This window comes from Crinia signifera, chromosome 3 (genome assembly GCF_055691185.1).
Source record: "Crinia signifera chromosome 3, ASM5569118v1, whole genome shotgun sequence".
Taxonomy (NCBI): Eukaryota; Metazoa; Chordata; class Amphibia; order Anura; family Myobatrachidae; genus Crinia; species Crinia signifera.
In genome coordinates, this window is record NC_139219.1 from 125,630,420 (window position 1) to 125,653,970 (window position 23,551).

Below are 23,551 nucleotides of genomic sequence, written 5' to 3' on the forward strand. Positions count from 1 at the left end.
TGGGGTCTGGACTTTCCACATACATAGCAATCAGTTTGATTAACCTTGCGGGCATTATACTTCATCCATTCTAACCAGTAATTTACGTCAGATAATCCAGTCTCTATGGATATAGTGTCTTCGTAAGTGGGGTTGTTAATGGCCAACATTTCATTAAAAGTAGTGACATGTGGTTTAAAGAATGATGGTGGTGTTTTAGGTTTTACAGTGGCTTTGAGGGCGGTGTATTCTGGGTTATCATACATGTCTTTTAAATGGAATCTTCCCCTTGGGCCCCCGCTTTTTCCTGATTGATATTTACCCATGACATATAGTCCGGCATCGCCGGGGGCCGGGTTTTCTAGGTTAATGATAAATTGGCCATTACAAGTACCCTTTTTTCGTAGGGACATACGGGTTAGTAAGGATCGACCATGGGACCATTTCTGGAGGCCAACATCGGGGCAATATCCCCAGTCTTGGCTGCTCTCAAAGACAGTAGTATCTGCTCTAGTGTTCCACCCAACAGCCCCCCATGAGTTGCAAGAATCTCCCCAGTAAGTACTAGTGACACAGATATATACGTGACTTACAGCGTGTGGTGTGTGGTGGATGTTACACAGCCAGGGCAGCGGTGGTTCTCCTCGATTCCCGCCTTGATTGTTTGAACAAGATACAATATCACAATAAGAAAATATAAAAGTAGCGACAGTCGTGCTAGAAGAATTATACCAGAAGGTAAAGCGTCCATCATTTTGGGTTATATCAACTTCAGCAAAACAATTATAAAGAACAAGCCCGAGTAAAATCACTAGGGCTAAGGTGGGGGGAGTCATATCCTGTAGCGTCGTCCTCGGCTTCAGAATGTTGTACCCCTGATTCCTCGTCACCTCCAGCCGGCAGGTCTTCTCCAGGTTGGAGGTCAGAGTCACTGACTCCCGTTAGTACCCCGTCCTGTTGGAGGTCAGGGCTGTCTGCCCCCGTTATCACCTCTCTCGTCCCGTCTGTGTAATTCTCTGGATCAGCGTCGGGATCGGTGTCGATCTGCGGTGGGAATGGAATTTTCTTCACTCTGGATGCATGGATCCACGTTGGTCCTTCGTCTGTGAGGACAGCCGTCCTGGTGACTGCGACCACTTCTGTCTCTGGTCCGTAGGTGAAGTCTCCGGGGTGCTTGTTTCTCGGCAACACTTTCACTACGACCTTGTCTCCAACCCTGAATGGGTGAGTGGGTATCTGTGGATGAGAAGGATTCTTAAAGATAACATTTTGTTCTAACTCATTAAGTTTCTCTATTAGGGATCTAACGTACTCTTCTCTTATTACGTCTAGATCTCCCTCAGTTGTAACTAGTGGTTTCTTTGCCCAGGGCGTGGGAAAAGGTCTACCCATTAGTATTTCGAAGGGGGAGTATCCTAGAGTTTTTTGTGGCGTCATTCTAATTTCAGCCAATACAATAGGGAGGATTTGTTTCCATTTAGCGAATGTACCTCCCGTGGCTTTACGTAATTTGTCTTTGACGGTACGGTTCATGCGTTCCACGATACCGGAACTTTGAGGGTGATATGGAATGTGAAACTTCCATTCTATTTGTAAAGCTTTGACCAATTCTGCAGTAATTTTCGCCGTAAAGGCTGAGCCTTTGTCACTATTGATTTGGAGCGGACATCCCCATCGCGGAATGATTTCTCGCGTGAGTATGCGGGCTACGGTTTTTGCGTCTTCTGACTTTGTGGGATAAGCCTCAGGCCATCGTGAGAACATGTCGACAATGACGAGGGCGTATTCCTGTTTGCCTGCATTGTTAATGTGTGTAAAGTCTATTTGCAGGTGAGTGAATGGAGTGGTTGGGTATTCTAGGTGTTGGTGTCTTGCTTTGTCTGGGTTATTTGGGTTGTTTCTGAGACATATTATACACCTACTGATGTATTGTTTAATGAGATCTTTTGCATTTGTGATATAAAAATCGTTTGAGAGGAGTAGGGTGGTTGTGACTATACTATGGTGTCCTATTCCATGGTAATGTGCTATAAACAGTGAAGCACTGGTTTGGGGTATACATGGTTTCCCCTCTTTGCAGATTAATCCAGTCCGTGGATTCTTCTGCAAAATTGGATATGTCCAGTCTGCAGAGGCGTAACTAGAACTTTGTGGGCCCCATAGCAAAATTTATAATGGGGCCCCCCTTGAAATGCCCATTACACATTATGTGACACACTGTAATGCCCATCACACATGATGCCACCATCGTGATGCCCTTAACATATTATGCTGCATACCATAATGATTATTACACATTATACCAGACACCATAATGCCTATTACACATTATACCACACACCGTTATGTCCATTACATATTACACCACACACTGTAATGCCTATTACATATTATGCCACATAAGTTCTGCTTATCTACATGCTTGTTGCCAGGGGTTATTTGCTCGATGACAGGGAATATTGCTCCTTGCCAAGAGTCACATGCTTCTTTCCAGGGGCTTCATGATCTCTGCCAAAGGGGGAAGGGGGTTTACAAACTCATTGCACAGGGGGATTACCATCTAGTGGCCATGGCGGTTTACAAGCTCATTGTCAGGGGGAATTACTTTGTGCCTCTCCAAATTGACAAATATAGATGTATATGTGCACACACACACACAGATTATATATATATATATATATCTATATATATCTATAGATATATATAGATATATAGATATATATAGATATATATCTATATATATATATATATATATATATATATATATATATATATATAGATATACAAAGTGGTATGTCCTCTGCGCCTTCAGTGTTTTTTTAATAAATAAACAGTTAGTGCTGTAACGATCCTTAAAGAAATTTAATATTCTGCGTACCAGCAAGTAGCAAGAAATTTGCATGTAGCAATTTCTCTCTCTTGAAGGGGTTTCTCTCGTTCCTCTCTGTCCGTCTCAGAAATATGTTTCAAACATATTTCTGAGACGGACAGAGAGGAACGAGAGAAACCCCTTCAAGAGAGAGAAATTGCTACATGCAAATTTCTTGCTACTTGCTGGTACGCAGAATATTAAATTTCTTTAAGGATCGTTACAGCACTAACTGTTTATTTATTTAAAAAAACACTGAAGGCGCAGAGGACATACCACTTTGTATATGTACTTTCCTGTCCTACGGAAATTAGGACAACATTGATGACTTCTGCCGACACAGCACAATTTCTGGAGTGTTTTTTGTTATAACATTATTGAAATATTGTTATTGTCACGTATGTATATACTGCACTATTGTTAATTATATCACCACACACTGGTACAACACTAAGTGAGTGTAAGCGCTAACTGTGCACCATAGACCACATATATATATAGATATATATATATCTATATATATAGATATATATATATCTATATATATATACGCACTGTAGACAATATTCTGCCATCCCTTCCCTAAAGGTGCATACACACTGGCAATTACAGGGAGGAAGGTTGTGCCACAGATATGGTTGAGGGGTTTTGAACTGTGAGGGGAGAGAAAGTTTGCAGAAGCTCTGTGGAGGAGGAGGTTGTGGATTGTGGGGAGTGAGCTGGAGTGGGGAAATTATGTGAGGGAAAGAGAGTAGGAATAGCAGAGAAGGGAGAGGAGGAGGAATAGAGGGAGATGGGAGAGGAGGAATAGAGGGAGATGGGAGAGCAGGAATAGTGGGAGATAGGAGAAGAGGAGGAATAGTGGGAGACAGGAAAGCAGGAATAATGGGAGACGGGAGAGGAGGAATAGCAGGAGACTGGAGAGGAGGGATAGTGGGAGACAGGAGAGAGGAAGAATACTGGGAGACACGAGAGCAGGAGAGAGTAGGAATAGCAGGAGACGGGAGAGGAGGAGGAATAATGAGAGATGGGAGGAGGAATAGTGGGAGATGGGAGAGGAGGAGGAATAGTGGAAGATGGGAGAGAGGAGGAATAGTGGAAGATGGGAGAGAGGAGGAATAGTGGAAGATGGGAGAGAGGAGGAATAGTGGGAGATGGGGGAGAGGAGGAATAGTGGGAGATGGGGGAGGAGGAATAGTGGGAGACCGGAGAGAGGAGGAATAGTGGGAAATGGGGGAGAGGAGGAATAGTGGAAGATGGGAGAGAGGAGGAATAGTGGGAGATGGGGGGAGAGGGGGAATAATGGGAGATGGGAGAGCAGGAGAGAGTAGGAATAGCAGGAGACTGGAGAGGAGGAATAGTGGGAGACGGGAGAGGAGGAATAGCGAGAGACAGGAAAGAGGAAGAATACTGGCAGATGGGAGAGCAGGAGAGAGTAGGAATAGCAGGAGACGGGAGAGGAGGAGGAATAATGGGAGATGGGAGGAGGAATAGTGGGAGATGGGAGAGGAGGAGGAATAGTGGAAGATGGGAGAGAGGAGGAATAGTGGGAGATGGGGGGAGAGGGGGAATAATGGGAGATGGGAGAGCAGGAGAGAGTAGGAATAGCAGGAGACTGGAGAGGAGGAATAGTGGGAGACAGGAGAGGAGGATTAGCGAGAGACAGGAAAGAGGAAGAATACTGGGAGATGGGAGAGTAGGAATAGCAGGAGACGGGAGAGGAGGAGGAATAATGAGAGATGGGAGGAGGAATAGTGGGAGATGGGAGAGGAGGAGGAATAGTGGAAGATGGGAGAGAGGAGGAATAGTGGAAGATGGGAGAGAGGAGGAATAGTGGAAGATGGGAGAGAGGAGGAATAGTGGGAGATGGGGGAGAGAAGGAATAGTGGGAGATGGGAGAGGAGGAGGAATAGTGGAAGATGGGAGAGAGGAGGAATAGTGGAAGATGGGAGAGGAGGAGGAATAGTGGAAGATGGGAGAGAGGAGGAATAGTGGAAGATGGGAGAGAGGAGGAATAGTGGGAGATGGGGGAGAGGAGGAATAGTGGGAGATGGGAGAGGAGGAGGAATAGTGGAAGATGGGAGAGAGGAGGAATAGTGGAAGATGGAAGAGGAGGAGGAATAGTGGAAGATGGGAGAGAGGAGGAATAGTGGAAGATGGGAGAGAGGAGGAATAGTGGGAGATGGGGGAGAGGAGGAATAGTGGGAGATGGGGGAGGAGGAATAGTGGGAGACCGGAGAGAGGAGGAATAGTGGGAAATGGGGGAGAGGAGGAATAGTGGAAGATGGGAGAGAGGAGGAATAGTGGGAGATGGGGGGAGAGGGGGAATAATGGGAGATGGGAGAGCAGGAGAGAGTAGGAATAGCAGGAGACTGGAGAGGAGGAATAGTGGGAGACGGGAGAGGAGGAATAGCGAGAGACAGGAAAGAGGAAGAATACTGGGAGATGGGAGAGCAGGAGAGAAAAGGAATAGCAGGAGACGGGAGAGGAGGAGGAATAATGGGAGATGGGAGGAGGAATAGTGGGAGATGGGAGAGGAGGAGGAATAGTGGAAGATGGGAGAGAGGAGGAATAGTGGAAGATGGGAGAGAGGAGGAATAGTGGGAGATGGGGGAGAGGAGGAATAGTGGGAGATGGGGGAGGAGGAATAGTGGGAGACCAGAGAGAGGAGGAATAGTGGGAAATGGGGGAGAGGAGGAATAGTGGAAGATGGGAGAGAGGAGGAATAGTGGGAGATGGGGGGAGAGGGGGAATAATGGGAGATGGGAGAGCAGGAGAGAGTAGGAATAGCAGGAGACTGGAGAGGAGGAATAGTGGGAGACGGGAGAGGAGGAATAGCGAGAGACAGGAAAGAGGAAGAATACTGGGAGATGGGAGAGCAGGAGAGAGTAGGAATAGCAGGAGACGGGAGAGGAGGAGGAATAATGGGAGATGGGAGGAGGAATAGTGGGAGATGGTAGAGGAGGAGGAATAGTGGAAGATGGGAGAGAGGAGGAATAGTGGGAGATTGGGGGAGAGGGGGAATAATGGGAGATGGGAGAGCAGGAGAGAGTAGGAATAGCAGGAGACTGGAGAGAAGGAATAGCGAGAGACAGGAAAGAGGAAGAATACTGGGAGATGGGAGAGCAGGAGAGAGTAGGAATAGCAGGAGACGGGAGAGGAGGAGGAATAATGGGAGATGGGAGGAGGAATAGTGGGAGATGGGAGAGGAGGAGGAATAGTGGGAGATGGGAGAGAGGAGGAATAGTGGAAGATGGGAGAGAGGAGGAATAGTGGAAGATGGGAGAGAGGAGGAATAGTGGAAGATGGGAGAGAGGAGGAATAGTGGAAGATGGGAGAGAGGAGGAATAGTGGGAGATGGGGGAGAGAAGGAATAGTGGAAGATGGGAGAGAGGAGGAATAGTGGAAGATGGGAGAGGAGGCGGAATAGTGGAAGATGGGAGAGAGGAGGAATAGTGGAAGATGGGAGAGAGGAGAAATAGTGGGAGATGGGGGAGAGGAGGAATAGTGGGAGATGGGAGAGGAGGAGGAATAGTGGAAGATGGGAGAGAGGAGGAATAGTGGAAGATGGAAGAGGAGGAGGAATAGTGGAAGATGGGAGAGAGGAGGAATAGTGGAAGATGGGAGAGAGGAGGAATAGTGGAAGATGGGAGAGAGGAGGAATAGTGGGAGATGGGGGAGAGGAGGAATAGTGGGAGATGGGGGAGGAGGAATAGTGGGAGACCGGAGAGAGGAGGAATAGTGGGAAATGGGGGAGAGGAGGAATAGTGGGAGATGGGAGAGAGGAGGAATAGTGGGAAATGGGGGAGAGGAGGAATAGTGGAAGATGGGAGAGAGGAGGAATAGTGGGAGATGGGGGGAGAGGGGGAATAATGGGAGATGGGAGAGCAGGAGAGAGTAGGAATAGCAGGAGACTGGAGAGGAGGAATAGTGGGAGACGGGAGAGGAGGAATAGCAAAAGACAGGAAAGAGGAAGAATACTGGGAGATGGGAGAGCAGGAGAGAGTAGGAATATTGGGAGACGGGAGAGAGGAGGAATAGTCGGAGATGGGAGAGAGGAGGAATAGTCGGAGACTGGAGAGGAGAAATAGTGGGTAACTGGGGAGGCTGCTCTCTCACATTCAGCGCAGGGGCCAAGTGTCTGCACCCTTGATAGGGAGTGTGCGTCCGGGTGGGATCTGGCAATGAGGGTATAGGCCTGGTGAGCAGTGTACAGCAGTGAAGCCTGGTGAGCAGCAGTGTACAGGCCTGTGAGCAGTGTGAGCAGTGAGGGTATTGGCCTGGTGAGCAGAGGGTCAGGTGAGCAGTGTACCTGTAAGCTGGATCACGTTGCAGGCTCCTGCCCGTCGCGTGCTTGTACTGCGGATCCCGCAGCTGGCTGCTGTTCCCTGCCGTGACGACTGCTGCCTTCCCACATGGGCCGTCTGTCTGGTCGTCTCCGGGGGCACACTAGTGCGGGCGCCTCAGTGTTGCCGCACTCAGTGGCCTCCCCCGGTCCTTGCTGCTGCTGCCTGGATGAAGGGGGGGGGGGGGTGGTTCCTGCCGCCCGCTGTGCTCCCGCCGGCTGTCTCTCCTTGTGCTTTTTTGGACTCCCTTTGCAGCACACACCTTGCCGCTGCCAGGCCCCTCTCTCTCCACGCTCTACTTCCTGGCTCCACGCAGCCAGTCTCACTTCCTCCCCGCCGGCTTTCTCCGTGCCCACTGCACGCCTCACGTCAGATCTCCTCCACCTGTCCATCAACAAGGGGTCAGCTGAAGGGCGCTGCTGCACTTCACGGCGCCAGTCATGCGCCTCCTGCGTGTCCCACCATGGCTGCTGGGTGCTCCTCTTTGGTAGGTTGGTTGCTTAGCAACCACCTAACGCTAGCTGCTCGAAGTGTCATACCGGCGTATACCGCCCCACTTCGAGCACTGTATATATATATATATATATATATATATATATATATATATACACACACACACACAGTAGATATATATATATATATATATATATATATATACTGTAGATATATATATACTTATATATATATATCTACTGTAGATATATATATAAATATGTAAGTGCACAGTAGATGGGCTCTTAGATGGGGGCATACAGCCTAGATATCAGGTGAGCCTGGATGCTGAGGAGGAGAGGGAGGTGAGCGGACCTGATACAGGGGAGCGGGGTGAGGGGGACCCTGCCTGGATGCTGGGGAGGAGGGGGAGGTGAGAGGACGGAGGAGTACCTGATACAGGGGAGCGGGGGAAGGAGTGAGGAGCCGCACTTCACTATCCCCGTTCCGGCGCCGATGACAGCCTTATAGCTGGTCAGGCACAGTCAGCGTCATCTGGCAGCAGCTGCAGGTTAGGAAATGCAGGGAGAGCGCGCTGCTGCTGGTAGCGCCGGCCCACGCACTGCGCACCACAGTCTCTCCCTGTTCGGCTGCCTTCTCCTGCCCTGTGACGTCACCCCCCTCCTTTCCGGCCCGGCTCCTAGTCCTTCCGCACGCTGGTCGCTGCATCTCCTTGCCTGGCTCCTGCCTCCTACTGTATGGCGCGCAGCTACCCCCAGCCAGGCTCTATAATAAAGTAATGAAACTACCGAGGGTGCAGGGGACTGCTTGCTCTCCACCGGGCCCCCCCAGCCGCCGGGCCCCATAGCAGCTGCATCCCCTGCACCCACGGTAGTTCCGCCACTGCCAGTCTGAAAGATCAGAGTTAGAGGCAGCCGCCTGTAATTCTGTGAGTAAATAGGTATCATCTAGTGATGGTGGTGAGATAACAGCAAGAATGAGGTTGTAAGTTTCTGTAGTGGCAGCTCGTTTAGCAGCGGCGTCAGCTAAGGCGTTGCCTCTGCTGATGTCATCTTTTCCTCCAGTGTGAGCTTTGCAGTGGAGAATGGCGAGCTGTGATGGCAGGGTGATTGCGTGTAATAGGTCAGTGATGAGTTGGGCATGGGATATGCCTTTTCCATCCGCGCCTGTGAATCCTCGGCGTTGCCAGATCATACCATGATCATGGACAACACCGTAGGCGTATTTGGAGTCTGTGTAGATTGTTACAGGTTTGCCTGAATATAGGTGACATGCTCTAGTGAGTGCAATGAGTTCTGCAGCCTGTGCTGACTGTAAGGGAACTGCTTTTGCCTCTAGAGTGATATCAGGAAGTTTGACGACTGCGTATCCTGCTTGGTACGTGTTGTCATTTGGTCGACTGCAAGAGCCGTCGACAAAGATCATGTCAGCATGCGGGACAGGTATAGTGTACATGTCTGTTCTGGGTGAAGTCTCTGAGTCAATAGTCAATGCACAGTCGTGTTGGGGAGGTGCCTCGTCGTCAGGGCCTCTTAGCCCTAAAAGGGCATTGAGTACGGGGACCGGTCCTTCAGAGTTTGTTGCATATTTAATGGTGAGAGAAGGGTTACTAAGTAGGAGTACTTCATAACCACTAAGCCTTTGAGCTGACATGTGTTGCGTGTGCAGGCCATTGAGAATGGAAAGGACGTTATGTGTGGTATGTAACACGGTAGGATGTCCTAGTGTCAGTGTGGTAGACATCTCAACAACCATTGCACAGGCAGCCAGGGCTCGAAGACAAGCCGGCATTCCTTGCACAGTGACAGGCATTACTTTTGAAAAGAATGCGACAGGGCGCATTTTGCCTCCATGAAGTTGGGTGAGCACGCCCGCCATGGTTGTACAGGTGTCCCTTGCAAACAAATGGAATGTTAACAGATAATCCGGGAGGCCAAGCGCGGGACTCTTTACTAACATTTCTCTCAACTTTGCAAATGCAGAAAACATTACATTAGACCATTCTATAACCTTGGGTTTGTCTTTGAGTGTACATTGTCTCAAGATGTTATCGTAATAGGAACAATCAGAAATCCACTGTCTGCAGTAATTTACCATACCCAAGAAAGACAGCATATCCTTCTGGGTAGTTGGGGTGACCAGGCCCAATACAGACTGTATGCGTTGTGGACTGATTTTCCTTTCTCCCTCAGAGAGTACAAAACCCAGGTAATTGACATTTGTTTTACACCATTGCAGTTTAGCTTTTGACACCTTGTGTCCACATTCTGATAACCAGTTTAACAGTGAAATTCCATCTAACCGGCTGGCCTCCTCGGTGGTACTACAGAGAAGCAGATCATCTGCATACTGTAGCAGGACAGAACCATGGGGGGGGTGCCAGGGAGCCAATGTGGCTTGGAGGACTATGCTATAGACCACTGGAGAGTCAATATAGCCTTGGGGTAAACGACACCAGGTTAATTGTTTACCTTCAAAGGAAAAGGCAAATAGTAATTGGGTCTCTGTGTCTATAGGAATGCTAAAAAACGCATTTTTCAAGTCTATGACACTAAAGTGGGTTGCGTTTGCAGGGATTGCTGAGATGAGTGAGTTTACATCTGGTACTATAGGTGCAATAGGGACAATGAGGTCATTTACTTTTCTCAAGTCCTGTATGAATCTGACAGCACCATCAGCCTTGAAAACGGGGTTGATGGGTGTCGAGTAAGGTGAGATGACGTATCGTAGTATGCCTTGTTCAAGAAATTCTTGTATCATGGGTCTAAGACCTTCTATTTTCTCAGATGAGAGTGGGTATTGTCTAGAGAACACTGGCTGTGTGTCTGGTTTGAGTTTGGCTTTGTAGGGTGTGCATGGTACGAAACCAGTGTCATAAGGGCCAGTGGCCCAAATTCTATCATCAATTTGATCAAGTGAGTTGTCCAGAGTATTTTGTAGTGACACAAAGTGTGGGGAGGTGACTTGGAGCCCACTCCCTTGTGGAGAGGGTGAGATGGAGATGTGGAATTTACTAAACAAGTCACGGCCTAGTAAGTTAACAGGACATTCTGGGATGATCCTGAATTGGTGTATACCTAAATGTTTTCCCTTGTCAGAGCGTATGATAACTGGGTCAGTCAGGTAAGTGTCTGTGGGTATCCCGTTGATTCCCATTGAAGGAGTAGTCTTTTGCAGTTCACCATCATAGTTAAGAGAGCACAAAACGCTGGTGGTGGCCCCGCTGTCCACTAGAAAAGACAGTCTTTTATCATCTACATATAATGTGATGAGGGGCGAATCTTCCCAATGAGTAGTGAACTGTGCAAAAGATGGGATACCCTCCTCCGGGCCCCGTCAGTGGGTAGGGTCGGACCAGTCTACTCTGAATCGTACATGTTCTTGAATCGGTGTGGAACCCGGTCGGGACAGTCCTTGTTGGTGTCTTTGTGTGTAAGGTTGTTGTGGTTTCTGGGGAGGGAATGGACAGTCCCTAGCCCAGTGTGTATTTTGGCCACAGTTAAAACAAGTTGTCTGTTTGGGGACTGTACCGGTGTTACTATAGTCCCTGTTATATGGGGGCGCACGGGGTGGTGGACCTTGAGGGGGTCTATGAGGCCTTCTGTGGTTGTTCTGTGGGATTCCCTTATTTGGTCTATTGGGTGGGCCCCTATTGTTGTTCTGGAAGTTGTGAGTAGAAGTGACAGGAGTCTTCTTCATGTCAAAACATCCTGCTGATTCTTTTTCATACAAGTGATCACTAAATTGAGTGATGTTGTCAGAAGTCCAGGTAGAGACACTCTGTTTGACAGTGGTAATAATAGATGGATGTAAATTATTAATAAATGTGGAAATGAGGAGTGTATCCATTTCAGGATCCAAACCAGCCTCCTCAGACCAACATTTTTTGAATCTTTTCCAAAATTCAGTGACTGTCTCAGTTGCCTTGTGTTTACAGGCCACTGCGACAGGCAGGGAAGACTTGGTTTTAAATACTTTTGTCATTTCTGTACTTATTTCTTCCCACATGGTTTTTACGCTGTCTGTTTTGTTTAAAGGATAATCCTTAGTGGACATTTTAGCTGGACAGTCGACGATGGTTTTTATATTTTTCCAATCCCATTTGGGGTTGTGGTCAGTGACATTGTTGACAATCAGTATAATGTCATCATGGGTATAGTTGCGACCTGTACAAGCCTTTTTGAGGTATGCTACAGTGCCAGTGGGACTGACATGAGGTTTGGGACAATGTTTAATTATCCTATTTAGTTCTTCAAGGTCCATGGCCTTGATAAGAAGTTGGTCTCCTATAGTCATAAAGGGACCGAGAAATCCTGAGGCAGAGGCCCCGGCGACGGAGTCATCGGCCCCGGAGGTCCTCTGGTCAGTCATTTCTATTTTGGTAATGTTTCTACTGGCCCTAGTAGTTTTACTTAATGATTGTGGGTCAAAAATAGAGTCATCAGCTGATTGTCTGATTTTTTGTTGCTGTCTTTGTCTAAGAATTTCTGAGGCTTTGTCTATTACTGCTTGTAAGTCTTCCTCAGTGGGTTCTCTTTTAGTCTCATCGTCATCGTCAGACCCCTCTTCTACTGGGGGGGTTGGGACGTTGACAATAGGAACTATTGGTCTTGGAGGTATTACTCCCGGTCCTGGTAGTTCAGGAACGGGGAGGGGTGCGCTAGGATATAGGACCTGGTGGCCAATGGCCATCAGGTCAGTGTCTGTTAATGAGGGATAGACAGGACTATAAGGGGGTGGTGACAGGATTTTAACAACTTTCTTAATTCTTTTTTCTTCTTTATCATGTAAAGATTTAGATATGAGTTTTATCTGTCTTTGTTTCTTGGTGATTGTGGTGTCATGCCAGAAGGGGGCAATGGTGAGCCATTGTTCACCTCCTGCAGACATATATTTCATATTCCAAGACGGATCGGCATCGTACCATGGCCAGGCTTGTTTGTCTCCAAGACACAATCCTTTAACCATTTCCATATAATATGGGTAGTTGCCGCCGTCTCTGGGAAATGCATCTTCACTCCCACAATTCTCAGTCCATCCCGCTAAATCATCTATCCATGGGTTGATTAGGAAATAATTAGTGGGTGAATTACGGGCTACGTAATCTTTACATGTCTCGTTAGGTAGGGGAGGTGGATATGTTACAGTATTTTTACTTTGTTTTGAACCCATGTTTATTGTAAGTTTGTTTCTGATGTCTCTGTGAAAATCGTCTCCACTTCTTTATCTGTTGTTGGTGACTATAATCTTCACTATAGTCTAAGAAATATAATATCTGACTACTTTCAGGTAGTTTATGGATTTGTTCTACTGATTTGGGACAGATGATTGGGTAATTAAAGAGATTAATTGGTATATCTGTCACAAAGAAAGGGTATGGTTGATCAATGTATTTTTGAATAACGTCTGTGCGCAGATGGCAGCCTAATACAAGGACCGCTTCTACAACAGTACCGTTAGACAGGGACGTGAGTGTAGATTTGAATCTTATGAGTTCACTATTGGCAGATACTAATTTTGGCCAATAATCGTCTCTTTCAAGGTTGTGGTACCAGAGCACTATACTACACTGACAATCTAAACAGGTTCCTATTTGTGGGTGTCTAGGGTGTGACATATGTGACTGTGGTATGAGAGCGTGAAAAATTCAAAGTGTGCAGACCAGGGGCGTTGTCACAGAAAGGCAGGTATAACCTATAGCAGCAATCTGCGAGAGTTGGTCTTTGTCTGCTCACTTTTAGAATTATGTATTCACTTTAGACATCTCATACAATTTTAAATGTATAATGATTTTGTTAGTAGAGACCACAGACTGTCTACGTGACAGTGGATAGAGTCCAGTGGTTTCGTTGCTGAGAACTGTATATGAAGCCTCACGTTGCGTTACTCCGAGAAGGAGAGCATAAAGTCCGCAAGTCTGTTGGCATACAGTAGTCAGATGAGACAAGTGGTGAGATTAGTGTGCGTGAACTTACCAGCCGCACGGTTTACAAAGAAATACAGATATCACAAGTGTGTATACTTACCAATCACACAAGGATATTGAAATAAGAAAACTTATACTTCAAACTAAACATAGTAAGGAAATTTGGCCAATGAAATAATGGGTGTTCAAAATGAGGTTCTATTTGAATAAAGACCCCTGGTCTTCTTCGTACTCCAAGTACGGTATCTGATCCCAGATCAGTTGTGTACACAAAACAAAGATAGAAGATTATAACTTCTATAAACTGACATCCAATATCCCCCGGGGATAGAGTCACAGGTTCAGGATTGAGTCTGTCCGTAACCTCACAGCGGATTCTGGGTAGACTTTTATAGTCTCATGACATCCGTGTAGGAATGGACCTCGCATCCCGCGGCAGAGCCCCCACTTGAAGGAGAATCGATCATGCGCCGATGTATCGATTTCCTCATATATTAATTACCTTATTTGACCTCAGTGTGAAAACCCCTTAGAGCTCCGTGAGAGTGTAACCTCATATGATATGACCAGTAACGAGGACCACAGACACAAGGTTAACTCTGATTTAATTATGACAAAAACAACATATTTATACATGCCATACGGCGCTGGTTCAATTACATGATTGGTTAATATTTGGTGCAGAGGTAGGGAAATAACAGCGTCTATGTGGGGTGGCTTATACGTCGCCTTGTGTAGTATTCGTTAGTTATGAGAAAGCACGGGATGTACAGTTTCCAAGGAAAGAAACAAAGTATATGATAGCAAGCGAGTACTGGAAACAAGCCAGAACATAACTACCTTGAAATAAGCAGGAACAGACACAGAGAAACAAGATGGCTGATTAACCCTTCAGTCCTCTATCCGTTTTTTACAATGATAGACCATGAACCTGTTCTTATCCATTTTCACACAAGTAAAACACAAGACAAACATCACAAAGATACCACTATGCAGTAATTAGTGCCAGCATGGGTTATGTTCTATTGGGCTAGATGTATCAAGCTTCAAAAGTGATAAAATTGAGAGTGATAAACAGCCAGCCAATCAGCTCCTCCCTGTTATTTTTCAAACCCAGCCTGTAACATGACAGGTAGGAGCTGATTATCACTGTCCATTTTATCACTTTTGAAGCTTGATACATCTGATATCTGTTACTTTGTTTTACATTTTTCAAAAGCTTCTTTTTGCACTTTGTATATTTGACCCCTTTGCACTGTGCAAGTCAGTAGGTGATAACATAATGTATACTGTAATTGTGGAGGGGCAGATATAGTTGACAATATATATGCTGCAACATAAAGTGGCCGATATTGCGTGTACACATTGAATGATAGCATAAACAATCAGGGCCGGCTCTACCATTAGGCAGCTTTAGGCAGCTGCCTAGGGCGCCAGGATCTGGGGGGGGGCGCCATCAAGTCTGCCTATCCAAAAAATCAAGGATATCTATGAGGATCCTTGTTGTACTTAATGCTGGTGGCGTCTGTGGAACTTCTAAGACCTCACCTCCATACTTTCCCTTGAGGCATAATTCCCTACTTAGCTGCCCCCTCTTCCTTGTACTCTGTTGTGGGTGGTAAAGTGGAGGGTTCTGGGGCCTCCAGGGAAAGCAGAGGACTGCCCCCCTTCCCATGGGGTTGGGAGAACCACCTGGTTTTTGGAAGCCTCCAAGCCATTCCAGAATGTTAGGCAAGTATGCCTTAAGGGGTTGGAAAGTGGTTATTGGTGGCAGCATGTGGGTGGGGGGGGGGGGGGGGGGGGGGGCAGCGGGTTGAAGTTTTGCCTAGGGTGCTGAAAAGCCTTACACCGGCCCTGTAAACAATATCATTCAGTGATGTCTCCGGGACCCTCTGAAGAAGTGGGTTGTTGGCTGTATAGCCAAAATGACCTGCATGGTCAGTCGAGAAGGGGGTAATTAACAATGCATGGGAGCGTGCATAGTTCACACTAGACAATATAGTAAAAGATATTGCTCAGAAAGCCCTTTCTATTCTCTAGTGTGTATAGGACTTTATACTAGGGATTTCAATGCCAAGGGTGAACCACTATATCTAGCAAAATCATTTTGTTTTCTCTAGAAAGACATTCTGCGTCTGCCTGTAATATTGTTAGTCTGTTGACATCATACTGTAAGTTACTGTCACCAAGGTAGTGAAGCTGGTTGTCAAGGAAACCTCAAGGCTGTACTGCAGTACACATAGCTTTACATAGTTGACAGTTAAGAAATAAATGTCATAAATACTTGTTTTCTACATTTTAGGTACTGTACAGTTATGCTGAGTACACACTAGGATGACGGAACAAGCCCATCCGCCAACCTGTCTGACGATTGGTAAGTGCGTACACAATTACCAATCGTCGGCTTAATGTGTCATGGGAGGGGGGGGGGGATTTACACGTTCCTGCCCAGTTGTGATGCCAGTCACTTGCGGCATCTTAAGCGGGCAGTCAGCAGGCTGTCCGTACACACAGCACAGTGCACCCATGCTGTATATCTGCAGATATATTGGCCATCAGCTGTGCTGCAGGGCTGATTTGATATGTCAATGAACGATGTTAACAGACATATCAGTGCTAACCCCCCCCCCCACTGAAGTGCCCGTAATATATTGTCCATTCATTTGTGGCCCTTCTGAGCGATATTATTTTAAAAGTCATGGTACTTGTGTAGTTTCACGGTGCCAGTAGATCGCATGCGATATCGCATGCAATTTGACATCCGATATCGCATGCGATTTACTATCCATTTCATTACCCCACTATCCACTAGGGTGTGGAGTTGATTTTATGTAGTGTGGCGAGCACAGCGAGCCACCGAGCCCGAAGCGTGGTGAGCGCAGCGAGCCCGCGAGGGGACACGGAAGTTGTTTCAAAGCGACTCACAATATTGCATGCCATTTGCATGCAATTCCATCAAATACATTCCATGGCCCCTCGTGAGGCTTGCTGCGCTCGCCACACTTCAAGCTCGGTGGCTCGCTGCGCTCGCCACACTATATACAATCTACTCCACGCCCTAGTGGATAGTGGGGTAATGAAATGGATAGTAAATCGCACACAAAGTACCAAAGTCATCTATTGTGTATGGAGCTTAAATGTATAGTTTATAGCAGATTTTGGGAACTTCATTCATGCCCATGTACAGAAGTATAGAAATTGCCAAATAATGATTTCCGCAATCCAGTGTAGTAAGCTGAATCAGGCCCATAGTTCCTTCTCATGAGTACTCTAATAAATGAATACTCTAATAAATGAGTTGCAATACCTGATGTTACCACAAGAGTACTAGGCATTTAAAAAGTCAGGATAGTTTTAATAGACCAGTATGGTACGGTTCAACAGTGCAGTCAAGCAATTCAATGATGCAGGGTACACATAGATGCCTCAGACATAGAACAGTGCTGTCCAACCATCCCAATTTCTGTTCCCCCTGCTTCCCATTGCTCTGATGACAGAGCAGCGGTGAAAAGATGCTGTGGGCATGCCCACAGCATCTATTCACAATCAGCAGAGCTGGCCATGCCCCCACAGCGTCAAAAATGGGGGAGTATCTCTGCGATCTCAGATGCCCCCTTTTGCCTGAAGCCGTGCTCAATGAGGTCCGCACCAGCGTCCCGAATGGGGACTTCTCAAAGTAGGAAGCTATGCACTAGTACAGCACCAGTCACTCAAGAAACTCTTATCTCATACCCTCCAACCTCTGAAGGGCAAAAATCAGTACAAACTCACAAAGTGGCAAGGTCACGGGTAAAGGGGTCTTGACAAAAATTTTTTTTATGTATATATATATATGTGTGTGTGTTTGACTAAACATCAAACCAATAAAATAATTTTAAAAATGTAAAAATAGAAATTAGCACCACATAATTAAAACTAGGTACAAGTTACCTACTGTGCTGCTCTCCCTCACCTCCCTAACATATCGCAGAGTCAACAAATTGCAACCTTGCATACTCCATCTGTAAGGATGCTTACACAGACAACCCCTGAGTGCGGACGTGCGGACTGGCCCAGACCCGCAATGCACCTCTGGGAACGGGTGCAGGACAGGTTGCCAGGTCTGGATTTTCTTGGGTAAAGGGGGAGGACTTGCTGCCTTTAATAGCTATGGAAGGAGAAGCAGTCTGAGCACAAAATATAGTACAGTACAATTGGTAGAGTGGATTTTAGCTGTAACATTACAGTACTGTACTGGCTAAATTGGTACAGTTGGAGCATATGTTATCTGTGGTATGGATGCAGGTTCAGGTTAACAATAGGCTAGTTGTAGAGTATGTGTAGGATGTTGCAAAGCTGTAAAGCAGGTGCAGGTTTACAGATTAACCCTACCCATATGCACAGAGGGGGGGGGGGGAGGCTTCTGAGTACCTAGAAACCCCTCTTGGCCGCTGATTCATTACATAGCAGGTGACTTTTTTTTTTACTTTTTGTCCCTACATTATGGGGGTGGTTCTGGTTGACTTACAAATCTGCAAATTTCGCAGCTTCGCAAGTCATTTTAATGCCGCCTGCATGAATTTCCACCCCCCACATGGTATTATGGTGCCTGTGTGCTGTCTATCTATTTGGGTGGGTGATATACAGTGGTGCAAGTATGGCGGTACGGGGTGGTACGGCCGGTAAAAGATATACTGCCGGTACCCCGTACCGCCATAACAAATGCCCCCAAAAATGCTCAATGCGCATGCGCGCATATGGAAGTGGCGGGGGGCGTGGCCTGCGCCGCCCCGCCACAGCTGATAGCGTTCGGAGGGGAGCGCATCGCGCGTATCTCCCTTTCCCTCCCTGTGTCACTGTGACACAGGCACCTGCTCTCCAATCAGAGCTCGCGGGCTGGCAGCCAATCAGGAGCCAGCCCGCGAGAGAGACTGCAGGGCTGGAGAGTGGAGACACGGAAGATGCGCTCCCCTCCAGTCCCCAGGGAAGAAGCAGACAGCGGCCCCAGGGAAGATGCAGGCAGCGGCGGCGGGGAACTAGAGGAGGGGGAGAACACCTGACGGTGAGTTGCTGATGAATACTGTGGGGTCATTCATGTGTGGCACTGTAGGGGCAGATCTGGCACTGGGGGCATATGTGTGGCCCTGTGGTGGCAGATCTGGCACTGGGGGCATGTGTGGCACTGTGGGGGCAAATCTGGCACTGGGGGCATATGTGTGGCACTGTGGGGGCATATCTGGCACTCGGGGCATATCTGGCACTGCTGGGGCATAAGTGGCACTTTGCGGGCATATGTATGGCACTGTGGGGGTGTATGTGTGGCACTGGGGGCATACTTAGCACTGTGTGGGCATACAGATGCGTCCACATACATCTTGGCTTTTTTTCTCAATTTGTCACAACATGTAAAACACGGCTTAGCTGTTTTTCCAAATTTAGCAAGTAGATAGAGTCTAAAAAATTTCTGAAGCAGTAGAATTTGTATAAAGTAATAGATTAGAGAAGCAATTTTTTTGAAAAATCACAAAGCGTCACTTTTACAGAGTGGACACATCTGTATCTAGCACTGTGGGGGCATATGTGTGGCACTGTGGGGAATATGATATTTGGCACTAGGGGCATATGTGTGACACTGTGGGGGCATTTATGTGCGGCACTGTGGGCATACCTAGCACTGTGAGGGCATATGTGTGGCACTGTGGGGGCATACTTAACACTGTGGGGGCATATCTGGGACTAGCGGCATATGTGTGGCACTGTGGGGGCATGTGTGGCACTGGGGGCATACTAAGCACTGTGGGGGAATATCTGGCACTAGGGGCATATCTGGCACTGCTGGCGCATATCTGTCACTTTGGGGGCATATGTATGGCACTGTGGGGGCGTATGTGTGGCACTGGGGGGGCATATGTGGGGCACTGTGGGTGCATATGTGTGGCACTGTGGGGGCATATCTGGCACTGGGGGCATACTTGGCACTGTGGGGGCATATACATGTGCACAAGCCCAAACAGAAATGTCATTGTGTTTTAAAGTTTTGTCATGTAGCCACTCCCCCTCGTGTCATATGACCACGCCCATGACCACGCCCATTTTTGACGCGCGCCTACGGCGCGCAACACAGTGCCGCTAAGAAGTTTTTTCTACTTGCACCACTGGTGGTATAATGGTGCCTGTGCTGTCTTCTGGAGGTGGGATAGTATTATGGTGCCTTTGTGCTATCTATCTAGTTGGGGTGGGGGTATAATGGTGCCTGTGCTGTCTCCTGGAGGTGGGATAGTATTATGGTGCCTTTGTGCTATCTATCTAGTTGGGGTGGGGGTATAATGGTGCCTGTGTTGTCTCCTGGAGGTGGGATAGTATTATGGTGCCTTTGTGCTATCTATCTAGTTGGGGTAGTGGGGGTGGGGGTATAATGGGGCCTGCACTGTCTCCTGGAGGTGGAATAGTATTATGGTGCCTGTGTGCTATCTATCTAGTTGGGGTAGTGGGGGTGGTGGTATGATGATGCCTGTGCTGTCTCCTGGAGGTGGGAAGTATTATGGTACCTGTGTGCTGTCTGTCTATTTGGGGTGGTGGTGTGGTATGATGATGCATATGTGCTGTCTATTTTTTTGGGGGGAGTGGGGTAGGATAATGCCTGTGCTGTCAGTCTGTGGGAGAATGCACTGTAGATGATGTCACCAGACGTGTGCTGTGCTATGTTGCATTATGGTCACACTTACCTACCCTTCCGGAATGGCCGGGAGGGTCCCGAAAATCAGGTCCACCTCCCGGAAGGGTGGGTAAGACTCCCGCAATTAGCTGTGCCACCCACATTAACCCCCGCTGCCCCTCCCTCTGCCAGTCAAATGCCGTCATTTGCGGCTCTAAGGGGGGGGGGAGCCAAAATTACACAAAGTGTGTCATTCAGTACCACCTCCCTTCCCTAAGAGCTGTGAATCACGGCAGATACTGGAATTGGGGGTGGTGCTTAATTATGGCAAGCCCCGCCCCTGTATACAGCTCCGGAGAGTAGACCATCAAAGTAGGCAAGTATGATTATAGTTGAGTTATGTTGTGACTCCTCAACATCGAAATGGATACACACCACCCTGACATGAGGTAGGTGTCATCTCTTGGAGGAACCACATTGGTAGCGACAATGGTGAGCTCACAACCAATATTCACCAGTGCCCAGATCTCCCAGCCTTCCAACTGCACCAGCACCAGGAACAGGGTGGACTCTGCTTGAGATACAGTACCCCCATAGCAGCCATGCTGACCATTGACTGAGCCTCTTTTCCTGCACTGCAGTCCATTGGCTCTCCCTGTTTGGGCAATCCCACCATATATGACCAGGGTTGCTGCATTCAAAGCATACCAAAGGAGGCAGGACCTGAGTTCTGGGATAAATCATGACCTGGCTTTATTAATTATTCCCAGGGTCAGGTACCACTCACTCACCACTATCAGCTCTTCAAATGTCTGGTGGTCAGCCTGAAGGGCCCATTGCTGCACTGAGCAGTATAACACCCGCATAACCTGGTTCTGTGTGACTATCTCCACAATCTGCACTGCAGAGTTTTTACCCGGTTGCAACCAGGCCCTTGCCAGCCAGGCTACAGTAGTTTGGCCAGCTGAATCCTGGGAGGCTTAGAGCCCTGCAGCTGCCAGTCATGAAATTCTTGGGCTTTTCTAGGGCCTGTCACTCCAATCCTATTAAGATTAGCCTTCTTATGCCTAGTGTAGGAACATGACTCAGCCGAAGTAATTTCTACATTGGCTCTATGTGCCTACCCTAAACAGGGAGCCAGCCTGTCAGACTATTCCTCTGCAGGCCATCCTAAATGCTTGGCCATGCGCTCAAACGTGCAAAGGAATGCATCAATGTCATCAACGGGGGTGGGCATTGGAAGCCTCTCCCGTTCCTGTCCCCCTTTTCTCATCTCTTTTAGCTCTTCATGCAGCAACTAAATTTGAGCTTGTTGCCCCTGCATGAATCATCTGGACCTGAGCTTGCTGCCCAGTTGCCAGTTCAGCCAACTTTTAAAAAATGCCATTACTCTGCACCTGAGAAGCTGTGGTTTCATGGGCTCAGCGAAGGTACTCCTGTGGGGATCTGATATACTCGTTGGTGGTATCGCTTGAGCTGTCCCTTAGACACGAGGTTTCGCTTCTCTGCCCCAGGATTGAAAACAAAATTCTGGATTGCTGTACTTGTGGCTTGTGAACAGTTCCGCTTTCACTGCTGGTGTACAATGGGTTCCGGTATGGATCAGTGTCAATTCATTTCTATGGCTCCGGACATGTTCCAGATTTTGTTAAAAAAAGACAGGAATTGCTTGGAACATGTGCCCCACAGGCCTGTAAAGTCACTGTAAGATAAAATACCATACACTCAGAAATCTTTCTCCATGCTTTGATATACTGTATCTGCCCTAAAGCTGTCGCTTAAGTGTGTAAATCAGGGCTATAAATAAGATGTGTGTACACTGACAAATCAGAGACCTGCAGCATTTCAAAATATACATGTATTCTAAATTTATTTTTTATATAATTTTTTATTATTTCAACTAATTAGCACCTGATAATTGAGGGCCTTATTCTGGTCTGTGCGGCCGGAGCCGATATGCGGCCAGGACCGTGCGTCCTAAACCCCGCCTTCCATATGGATCGCTCACTCCGTCCGAATGCGGTAAGCCGCTGACCGCATGGAGCACGAGTGGATTTCTCATGTATACACCTCCTCCATCTCTGGGAACCTCCCCCATCATTCGATGGTCGCAGACCATCGAATGCAGGGCCGAGTGGTCAGGCAGCTCCCGCGAGCTCAGACCACTCGGGCATTTCTCTGTGCAAAAGCAGGGATCTGGGCGGGCAGCTGACATCCGGCAATGTCATATGTCCCCCCCTACACGTGCATCATGGCCGCATTACCATACGTACGCCCAGCGTTTTCATGGGAACGCCCATGAAACGCGGGGCGTATGCATATGTTAATGAGGCCAAACAGCCCATCACGCCCCTCTCCTCCCCCTGTTCGTAGTGTAAACAATTAATGCGGAATTTGGACGTATGTCCCTTTCGCACATGCGCAGATATGCCTCTGCACATGCGCAAACACAAAACATCGGCATGACGAACGCACGCGGACATATCCGCACCAACCAGAATAAGGGCCTGAGTGAGGTTTGGATTTTAAAGCAGTCACTTACTGGTTATTCAGCTGACAAAATGTGAAATAGACCTCTTGCTAATCAGTTTTAATAGTATTAATTGGCTGCAAGCTCATACATTAAAAACAAATGAATGTATTTATGGCATGAGGTATTTTTTTCTTTCATGCTTCCAATTGCTTACTCTTCTGTATGAGGAGTTTCCTGGAGCCGCTGTTCCTGCTCTGTTATATCCTAAAATCTGAGTTGTACAGAGTTAGAAAGAAAGAAAAAAATTCAATATTTGCAAAATATAAAGTTGTCAATAAATTACCAAAAAAAGCAAATAATGTCCAGCTACTCTTTGGAAGACTATATAACCTATAACACTAAGCAAAATGTGTGTCAGAGCTCGGAATTGTGCAAATAGATAAGCCTCTTTGGGATATGTGGAAAATTTCAGCTTAAAACTAAGAAGATTAAGCAATGTTTGGTTTGCAATTTCTTATAGAATACAAGGACAAAACATACACAGAGACCATGTAAATACAATCTACTGGGTCCCATTGCAAATGTGTACGGACAAAAAGGATTTGTTCAAACCATTGCAGGACTAATCAAGAGTGTGTTGGATAATACTTTGGTAGATGCTTAAAAGTTGAGGGACAAAGAAATATAATAATAGAGCTCTAATGACCTCTAATAATAATGATGTTACATTTCCTTAAATCTGATAAAACAAATATACAATAGAACTACATAAAGAAGTGTCCTACTGCTGTACTTATGGAGCCACTGGTCTATCCAAATATTTGCAGGACAAAAAAGTTATTTTGCTGTTGAGCAAGCGGGTAAATACCGC

General features: G+C 47.1%; 1 protein-coding gene across 5 annotated transcripts in view; it reads left to right on the forward strand.

Annotated features, from left to right (window-relative positions):
- The window catches only part of PDE10A (phosphodiesterase 10A), a 400,353-nt gene that overhangs the window by 20,939 nt on the left and 355,863 nt on the right, over window positions 1–23,551 (forward strand). The window contains exon 1 of one of the 5 annotated variants that reach the window (XM_083176484.1): window positions 15,886–15,947. The exons of the other annotated variants lie outside the window; for them this stretch is intronic. The gene's annotated coding sequence lies outside the window, so the exon portion shown is untranslated. Of the gene's footprint in view, window positions 1–15,885; window positions 15,948–23,551 lie in introns of those variants that run through there. 5 annotated transcript variants of the gene reach the window in all.